Source organism: Panicum virgatum, chromosome 6K, assembly GCF_016808335.1.
Source record: "Panicum virgatum strain AP13 chromosome 6K, P.virgatum_v5, whole genome shotgun sequence".
NCBI classification, from domain to species: Eukaryota; Viridiplantae; Streptophyta; class Magnoliopsida; order Poales; family Poaceae; genus Panicum; species Panicum virgatum.
This window is the reverse complement of record NC_053141.1, coordinates 25,735,533-25,745,678: the sequence shown is the minus strand read 5'-3', so window position 1 is coordinate 25,745,678 and position 10,146 is coordinate 25,735,533.

Below are 10,146 nucleotides of genomic sequence, written 5' to 3'. Positions count from 1 at the left end.
TCATTTTATGATAGTTTTTAGTTATCGCATGATGCTTAGATTAAATATATCAAAGAGATTGTGTAAGGAAACACACGATGATATATTACTTTTGAAACAGTGATAGTGTGTTTCGATAAACAGTTTAATTTGATAAATGGAATAATCTTATAGTTTCATTCGAGAACTTGACGGTAGCCCAGTTGGCCACATCCTGCTATGGTGTGGGGGTGGACCGGCTAGGGGTTCGAACTCTGGTCCACGTGTCACAATCATCAAGATAGCCCTCTGTCCTGGAATATAGCTAGGTTTAGAATTTTTTTCAAAGTCAAATGTTGTAATAACCTAAAATTTATGTTAGTAGATTTACCGTGAAATCAACTATTATAATATGTACCCTTTTCTATTTGAAACAAACTTTTTCTAGAGATATAGTTGGTCAAAGTTAATAAAATTCGACTTTGAAAAATCTAAATGTAGCCATATTCTGAGACGGATGGAGTAGTTTCATTTCACTATTCAATATATATGTAGCTACAGTATATGACACATTTCAAAAGTCTTGGTAACAAATTTACATCAAACTTCATCCCCGTGAAACCTAAGTATTTTCTCTCCTCATAGAGTTCATGCCACGTCACCGTTTTTATCTACCTGACACGCCTGTGAACGAGACTATAAAATTCTTATAAAACTTGCATTAACAATGGTCTGGTGTTCCGCTACCGCCGGAGCAATCGACAAGACGCCGAACTTCACTGTGGCGAAGAGAATGCGACACGCATGAAACATTCTAAGCATCGTACCGTTATTCTTTCTGTATAGTATTTTTTTTCCATTCTTTTGGCACGGTCGGGGAGCATGGGCACCGAGCTACCAAGTCGTCAGGGATTCCGGCGGGGGTGCGGTGCGGACCGGCGGCGTAGGATACACCGTTGAGTGGAGAGTCCTCGGCAGCGAGCATGGCAGGCAGGCTGCAGCGTCCTCGGCTCGCTTTGGTGGGGCGCGGCTTTTGAGGCGGTCGTGTCGGGATCCGGCCGAGCAGCAACTACTGCCAACTGGTGGGCGATCCACAAGCCTGGCCCGGCCCGGGTCAGCAAGCGTGAGCGCGCGCGACCGCCGCAGCTACCCTCTCGGAGACTCGGAAAAATACCGCAAAAATACATATTTTTTGAAAACGATCGGAAGATGCTCAAATCACTTTCATTTTCGTTTTCATATTTTTTACTATTTTCGTTTTTATTTTTTCGATAATTGTTTTCATTTTCATTTAGCCTTAAAAGTCGGCAAAAACTCGAAAACGATCATCGGAAACCAGTAACTACCATTTTCGTTTTCATCCCTATGTCCTCGTCCCGTCACTTCCTCTATTCTTCCCCTACTGCAGGTACACTCATTTGTTTTAGATAGTTTTTTTTATCTAAAATATGTAATATTTACCTTAATTTTTAATTTGATCCAACTTCTATCATCAATATGTGGGACCTAGTCTATCCGGTTTGCGAGTCAGACTAGCTCTCCATCCACGATTCGATCACGTAAACTTCTACTTTATTTTATCCATATATGTTATCGCACATGCAATTATACATATATGATAATTATATAGTTTTTATCTGTAGCAGTAAAAAGAGTAAAATGAAACAAAAAGCCAACATAACTTCTCATGACACAAAAAAAAGACTAAAAAAGTAACTGAAATTATAAAATGTTGCCTATCCATTCTTTCATTGATATTTCTTGGGAGCGTTTTGCCCTTATGATAACCAGGGCAAACTCTTTTTTGGGATGTAGATAGCATGTTGTGCGCGTCGGCTGCACAATTCGGAAAATGAGTCGTTTCTGGTCATTCAAATACCCTAACTTAAGAGGATAATAATTCTCCATAAAAAAAGGAAGACCGAACTTGGCCTTGAATGCAGCCACCACAGCCTCTGCGGTGGAAGAAGGAGAGGGGACAAAGAGACCGAGATGATGCCAACAGTTCCTTGCAAAAGAGCAATGGAGAAAAAGGTGCTCCGGAGTTTCTTCCGGTTATCACTATAGAGAGAAGCCAAGTTCTACGTGAACTCTTCGTATTGATTCAGACTCAAATTACACGAAACAAATTCATTTGTTGCAATGGGATCAACTAATAAAATGATCCTCCGCGACTTGAAGGAAGGAATCGTGACAGCTTTTATTTACCCACGCACCGCGAGCCAAACTCCGAAGGGCATGTTCGGTACTCGCTGCTTTTGCTAGACAACCATGTTTAGTTTTCGCGCAAAGAAAACGAGGGGAATTGAAGCTGAGGGCCTAAAAGCTGCCGTGCCTTCTGCCAACATTGTGCTTCCCGTCTGCTTAGCTGCTTTAAGCCAATCTTCCATTATCTAGAAAAAAAAGAGCTGTTTTAAGCCAAGCTGAACAGTTGTTAATTGACGCTGTTGCATTCTGCTGCATTGCATTACTTGCCGGACCTCTTCAAAGACAAAACAAGATAATAAATTTCTTTCTAAGTTTCCTCCTTTCTAAAATGACCCCAATGGGCTAAATTTGATGTTCCACCTGCTGCAAGAGCTTTTCAGCCTAGCTGCTGCAATAGATCGCTATGCAATTGAGCATTGCCCGTACGTGATGCGCCGAGAAAGAACAAAAAGAAGAAAAGAGTTCAGACGTTCGATCAAGATCGAATGGTTCACGTGACGTGGGTACTCCAGATTGCAGGCCAAAAAAAAAAACGAACTCTCTGACGACTGTGTTTTAAGCTCGGTATCAGTAGGCGTGCGTGCGTGTCTACTCGGATCCTGCGTGGTGGGGCTCCCCGCAAACAAGAAAGGCGCACAGGCGCGCCCGCCGGTGAAGACGGGCACTGTTTACCGTGTGGCTGCCGCCGGAGAGGGCGTCAGCATCTCCCACCGGAGCAGACCAGGCTGCTTGCTTTTTCTGCCGCCGGCCTTTGCATGGCGGCATCTCGCATGATCAGCATCATCATCTCATCGAGCGATGATTCCGCGTGCTCCTCTATGGCAGTGGCATGCCCCTCTCTGCTTGCTTTCTGCTGCATGAGCTACTGAAAGATCGAGGTCCAAGAAGGGAGGGTTGAATTAGAATTTTTTCAAATTTCTAGAGAGTTATTAGTCTAGACTAGTATTGTCCAATCTACAAATTTGAAACCTAATGATTAGAGCATATTAGCAAAGGGTCCTTAGGTAGGAGAATATACTAACATGATCATCTTTCATAGGAAGAACCATACTTAGCAAGAACAAGTTCTAGTCAAGAGATCAAACTATCATGCCATTGTCCTAGTTATACAAACAAGCAAAAAAGAGCAAGATCATAATAAAGGAAATTTAATGCTTGAATGTAAATACGAAGGACATGAGACAACCGGATTTTTTTCCGTGGTATCGAGGAGTTGACGCTCCCCCTAATCCACGTTGGAGCACCCAAACAAGGGTATTGCTCCCTTGCTTCACCAAGGAGCAAGTGATCACTAAGAATGCTCCTTCTCCATCTCCGGAACGGTGAGCTTCACACCGTGTACAAGTTTCTTGTCTTGGGGCTCCCATAAACTCCAAGAGCTCACCAAGAACCTCCCGATCACCGAGACTGGCTAGGTGCCGTCAAACACCAAGAGTAACAAGCTCCTAAGCCTTCACTTGACCTACACTCAGTTGGCCCTAGCTCAAGCACACTTGCTACACTTGCAAAGGTTGAAGCACAATCAATGTACTAGATCTTCACTCTTTTGCTCAAAGCACTCTCTCTTTTTCTCAAGGGTGGCCTCAGGTATTCAATGCGTCAAAGGCAGTTCAAATGAGCCAGGGGTGCCCTTATATAGAGTGGAGAGGGTCACATAGCCGTTGGAAGTCAACTGCAGAAAAATCATGACCATCGGAAGAACCGACGGGTGAGATTTGAAGGCGTCGGTTCAACCGGTCTCTCTGTGTCCAAATAGTAGCCTTTGGGGGTTCTGACACAGTATCCAGGCTTGCGTCATTGCACCGGTGCATGCTCCGTAGGTGCATCGGTTCAACCGGTGCTGAAGAGGTTCACTGTCAACTCAAACAAGCTTTCTGTAACATAATACATCCAATGCACCGATGGTTGATTCTGAGGCGTCGGTTCAACCGGTGCTGAAGGCGAATCACAGCCACCCAAACATGCTCTCTGGAACAAAGTAAGTCCATTGCACCGGTGCATATCTGTTTGATCATCGGTTCAACCGGTGCTATAGAGTTTGTTGACTTGACTTCTGCTTGCATTCAGAGAAGATAGACCGATAGGGCGTCGGTCCTTCCGCCAAGCATCGGATGCACCGATGCATGGGTCATCGGTTAAACCGGTGCTACTATTTTTCTTGATTTTCAGCTGAATTGACTTGAAGTTTAAATGTTACTTTGATTGTTTCTTCTTCCAAGTATTTTGTTGACTTCTTTTGACTATCTTGGGCTATTTTTTGAGCGAGTGTGCAAGATTTCTAAGGGCAACTCAATTTTGGTCAAACTACTAACTCATGAACCCCTCTTAATAGTACGGTCAAGAACTAAAAACTATAAACCCTAGCTAAATCAAGTGTCCTTCATCTTCTTGTGACACTTGAGACTAGAAATGTCCTTAATCTTTGGAATTGAGTCCTTGGCACGCATGATTGTTTTGAATTGAGGGGTCTCCTTTCATATTTCATATGAGACTATTCTAATCATTTATTTTTCCTTCAAAATACATGTTAGTCGCATACGGTTGCCATTAATTACCGAAACTTACCATTACCATCTATCGGCCTAGATGCACTTCAGCTACCCCTTGTTTAGATGCAAAAATTCAAAATTCTAAAACTATCTTGTGGCACATGCATGGAGTATTAAATCTAGACGAAATGAAAAATTAATTGCATAGTTTGCTTGTAAATTACGAAATGAATCTAACGAGTCTAATTAGGCCATGACTACACAATAAATTGCTAAATATGTGCTAATGATAGATTAATTAGTGTTAATAAATCCATCTCGTAGTTTACAGAAGAGTTATGTAATTAGTTTTATAATTAGTCTATGTTTAATACTTTAAATGTACAAAGATTCTCTTTCAAAAAACTTTATATGGTGCATCTAAACAAGGGCCTAGTGTCAGTATAGGAAAACATGCAAGTGGGCTGTATCTGTTGCCCCATCCATAAGCGCTGAGGTGGAGGAGAGATAATAAGAGAAGAGAGAAGAGAAGCGTGCTCTAGTGAAAACATAAATTTTAACATATTACTTGAGAGGATAAGGTCGGTGGAATATGTATTATGTATCAACGATGTAGGCTATATCAACACCTACTTATAAAAATAGACTTTTATATGAACTGCAAATGATATGACACTAGTGTAAAGCTAGCTGCCACCTAAATTCACTCCGTTCTGCTGGCAAACAGTGTTTTTCTCTCACACCAAACTAGCATCAGTTGCGAGCCACCAGCCAGCCAGCAGTAATTTTCTCTCACAACAAACCAATACCAGCCACCAGCCGCAACCAGCAGAATAGATAGCGTTACTCTAATACTCGTGCTTGGACCGGCTTTATTTGTGCCCTAATATAGTCAGTCTCCTTTTTCCTTTTTCTAGTGATTCCGATCGATGGAAGAAAAGAAGGGGACAGGGCAGGAGATAGGGTAATCAATTTGGACCAGCACGTAGATACACACTCGTTCTCCTCAGCTCGTTTTTCAGAAGACTCTTTCGATCACCTCGACGAGTTACTCCGTCCCAGAAAGCAGAAAATAAAAACTATGCACTCATCTAAATTGATGGTCCCATTAGCTGTCCAAAAGCCACAATGACATGTTTTGTGCAACAAATTTTAATTATTATAGGGTGATTTGTGTCTGGACCGAGGGATATGGGAGTACATTGGAGGATATTGCCTCTTCACCTTGTACATGAATTATATTTAGCAAAACCAATCATTTTGTTTTGCTAAAGTTATTTTGTTGTGTAGGCTGAGTGCGCATTCACGGGGATGCATGTATATACGTGAAGTACATTTGTTTCTATAGTATGTCCTTTTTTTTAAAAAAAGAAAGAATTAGTTTATCTAGGTACACTAGCTCAACTGTAGTTCAAGTTAGCAAAGGAACTTACCTGTTTTAATGTGGTTCCTCGAACCCGATATCGTCAAACTGCTGCAACAACCGATCTAGCTAGGCGAGCATTGTGTACTCGCTCGCAATCATGAAGACTGAAGAGCAACAGCACCATCAATCGTGAACGCAGGAACAGCAACTGACCAGTGGTTTACACTAAACTATAACACAACAGACAATGCTCTCGAAACCTTGACTCAAGCTAACATGTGTTTAAGTTTGAATTATTTTATTATTTGGTTCATTTGTTTTGTTTCGTTCCGAATGATCGATATCATGATGAGGACCAATCCAATGCATGATCAGGGACAAATCTCTCTGGAATATTATAAACAGCGACCATTTACTTGGCTATATATAGTCCATCCACTTACTCAATAATTAAATCTTTCTAGTATGAACTCACAAAGAACAAAGCTACGGCTCTCAGCAGCACAAGTTCTAACTACTTAATATTCTGTTAGACAAAAATCAGCATATACAATCACCCTAAGTACCTTTGTTTCAAGATTCCCACATCTTCATCTGTCGAAGGGAAGCCTCCAAAGAACAAACATTTCTATTTGAGGGGGGGTCAAATCATCACCAAATAAAGTATCACAATGTTCAGATCTTACCATGTGCATCCTACAAACCTTTATTCCATATGTCCAGCAACCAACAACTTACCACTATGATTAAGGAGACATGCCAACCTTCTCGTTGGCCAATATAATAGATTTACTAGTACTCGCTCTTTTTTAGCGGCACTGGGAACGAGCCAGTCCAATCTGATATGTGATCTGAATTCTTTATGCTTATGCCATCTTTCAGTTTTTGTTTTTTTTTAAAAAAAAGAAACAAGAGGGGTCTCGCCCATCTGTCAGAATTCGCTCAATTCTGCTTGCAACCCGCAGCAGTGCTTTCTCTCACACCAAATCAACACAAGCCACCAGCCAGCCAGTAGTACTTTTCTCTCACAATAAATCAGCAACAGCCACAGCCAGCCGAACAGATATTTCCTCATTGAATCCAGATATTTCCTCTATGGAATTCCTGTTTCAAAACACATGATCTTTTTTTTATGGCAAAACACATGATTTTAGCTGTTGTGTTCGAGTCTAATACTTGTAAGTAGGTTAGGGCTTTCAAGTTTCTACTCACAGTCCATGTTGCTAATGCAGCGTGCTAATTTCGTGTTCAAGGACAATGCTAATTATGAATCACCAAAAGCTAAAGCATGATTTCGGTATCCAAATCTACACAATGCATTCTGAAGAGTAGTAGCACACAATCAGTACAACGTACATCAGAAAATTCAGCTACATCAACATTTTTTAGTAGAAAAGATTCCCCTTCTCATCATTCTAGGGAGCAAATAAAATGTCATAAATAGTTAGCAACAGAGACGTACTGCTAACTCCTAAGAAAATCCAGATCCCTAATCATTGGTAGCAACAGATTAAAGATCACTATAAACATGTCTTAACCCCTTGTTTCAGTGGTACTCCCTCCGTCCTGAAATATATGTCATTCTAGAGTTTTTAGGACATATTATGATTATGTAGAAAAGACTCTTCTACCCCTAATTATTAAACATTGGGAATGTGCTAATTAAACTAGCATGTCTTTTCCGATGCACCTCCCCCTACATGATTGCATGCACATCTTTCTATTAGAAAAGACTCGAAAATGATGCACAATTAAGATGGTTGGGTTCACTCTCGATCTAGAATGACATACATTTGAGGACAAATTTCAAACCATAGAATGACATACATTTCAGGACGGAGGGAGTAGGTGCAGTATTTGCATTATGTGATGGTTAAGTGTGATTTTCTGGAATGTTGTTTATACTGAGACCATTTGTAATAAAGTGGTCCATCTTTTAGCTTCTCAGTACAACAACAACATAACTTTTTTTCCCAAGCAAATTGGGGTAGGCTAGAGATAAAACCCGAAAGAAATAAGTTCAAGGTTCAGGCACATTGATAGCTAGTCTCCAAGCGCTCCTATCCAAGGCTATCTCTTTAGAAATATTCCAATCCTTAAGGTATCTCTTAACCGACTCATCCCATGTCAGTTTAGGTCTACCTCTACCCCTCTTTACATTATCGACCCACTCAAGAACCCCATTACGCACCGGCGCCTCAGGAGGCCTTCGTTTGACATATCCAAACCATCTCAGCCGATGCTGGGTAAGTTTCTCCTCAATTGGTGCCACCTCGACCCTATCCCGAATAACTTCGTTCCGGACTCTATCCCTCCTTGTGTGTCCGCAAAACCACCGCAACATCCGCATCTCTGCTACACTCAGTTGCTAGACATGTCGCCTTTTTGTAGGCTAACATTTAGCACTGTATAACATTGCCGGACGAATTGCTGTCCTATAGAAATTGCCTTTTAGCTTTTGTGGCACCCTTTTGTCACAAAGGATGCCAGAAGCTTGCCGCCATTTCAACCAGCCAGCTGAAATTCTATGCCTAACATCTTCATCAATGTCGCCATCCTTTTCTAGCACCGATCCTAAATACCGAAAAGTATCCTTCTGGACCATCACTTGCCCATCTAGACTAACGTCTCCCCCCTCATGCCTAGTCGCGCTGAAATCGCACATCATGTACTCGGTCTTGGTCCTACTAAGTCTGAACCCTTTCGACTCTAATGTGCGTCTCCACAGCTCTAACTTCCTATTAACCCCTGCCCTACTCTCGTCAACTAGCACCACATCATCAGCAAAGAGCATACACCAAGGGATATCACCTTGTATATCCCTTGTGACCTCATCCATCACTAAAGCAAATAAATAAGGGCTCAATGCTGACCCCTTGGTGTAGGCCTATGTTAATAGGAAAGTCAGTGGTGTTGCCATCACATGTCTGGACAAACGTTGTCGCATTCTTGTACATATCCTTAATAAGGGTAATGTACTTAGTTGGGACTTTGTGCTTCTCCAAGGCCCACCACATGACATTTCTCGGTACTTTGTCATATGCCTTCTCAAGGTCAATGTAGACCATGTGCAAGTCCTTCTTCTGCTCCCTATATCTCTCCATCAATTGTCGTATTAAGAAAATCGCCTCCATGGTTGACCTTCCAGGCATGAACCCAAATTGGTTTTGGGTCACACTTGTCACTCTTCTTAGGCGATGCTCGATAACCCTCTCCCAAAGCTTCATCGTATGGCTCATCAGCTTAATCCCACGGTAGTTAGTACAACTTTGGACATCGCCCTTGTTTTTGAAGATAGGTACTAATATACTTCTCCTCCATTCTTCCGGCATCTTGTTTGACCGAAAAATGAGATTAAAAAGCTTAGTTAACCATACTATTGCTCTATCTCCTAGGCATCTCCACACCTCAATGGGGATACCATCAGGGCCCATCGCTTTACCTCCCTTCATTCTCTTCAAAGCCTCCCCGATCTCTACCTCCTGAATTCTCCTCACAAAACGTCTGTTAGTGTCGTCAAAAGAGTCATCTAACTCAAGGGTAGGGCCCTCACTCTTCCCATTAAACAACTTGTCGAAGTACTCTCTCCATCTATCCATGATCTCCTCATCCTTCACTAACAGTCGATCTGTCCCATCCTTAATGCATTTGATTTGGTTGATGTCCCTTGTCTTCCGCTCGCGGATCCTAGCCATCCTATAAATGTCCTTCTCCCCTTCTTTCGTGCCTAGCCGCTGATACAGGTCATCATACGCCTTACCCTTTGCTACACTCACAGCTCGCTTTGCAACCCTCTTCGATAATTTATAGCCCTCGATATTGGCTGCACACTTGTCAAGGTGGAGGCACTTGAAACACTCATTCTTCTCCTTAATAGCCCTTTGCACCTCATCGTTCCACCACCAGGTGTCTTTCCCCTCCTATTTGCCTCCTCTACTCACGCCAAACACCTCTGAGGCCACCTTCCGAACACATGTTGCCATCTTTAGCCACATGTCATCTGCGTCTTCTCCTTCTTCCCAAGGCCCCTCACCTAGCATCCTTTCCTTAAATGCTTGTGCCGCCTCCCCTCTAAGCTTCCACCACTTTGTTCTCGCAATCTTGGCATGTTTGTCCCGGTGGACA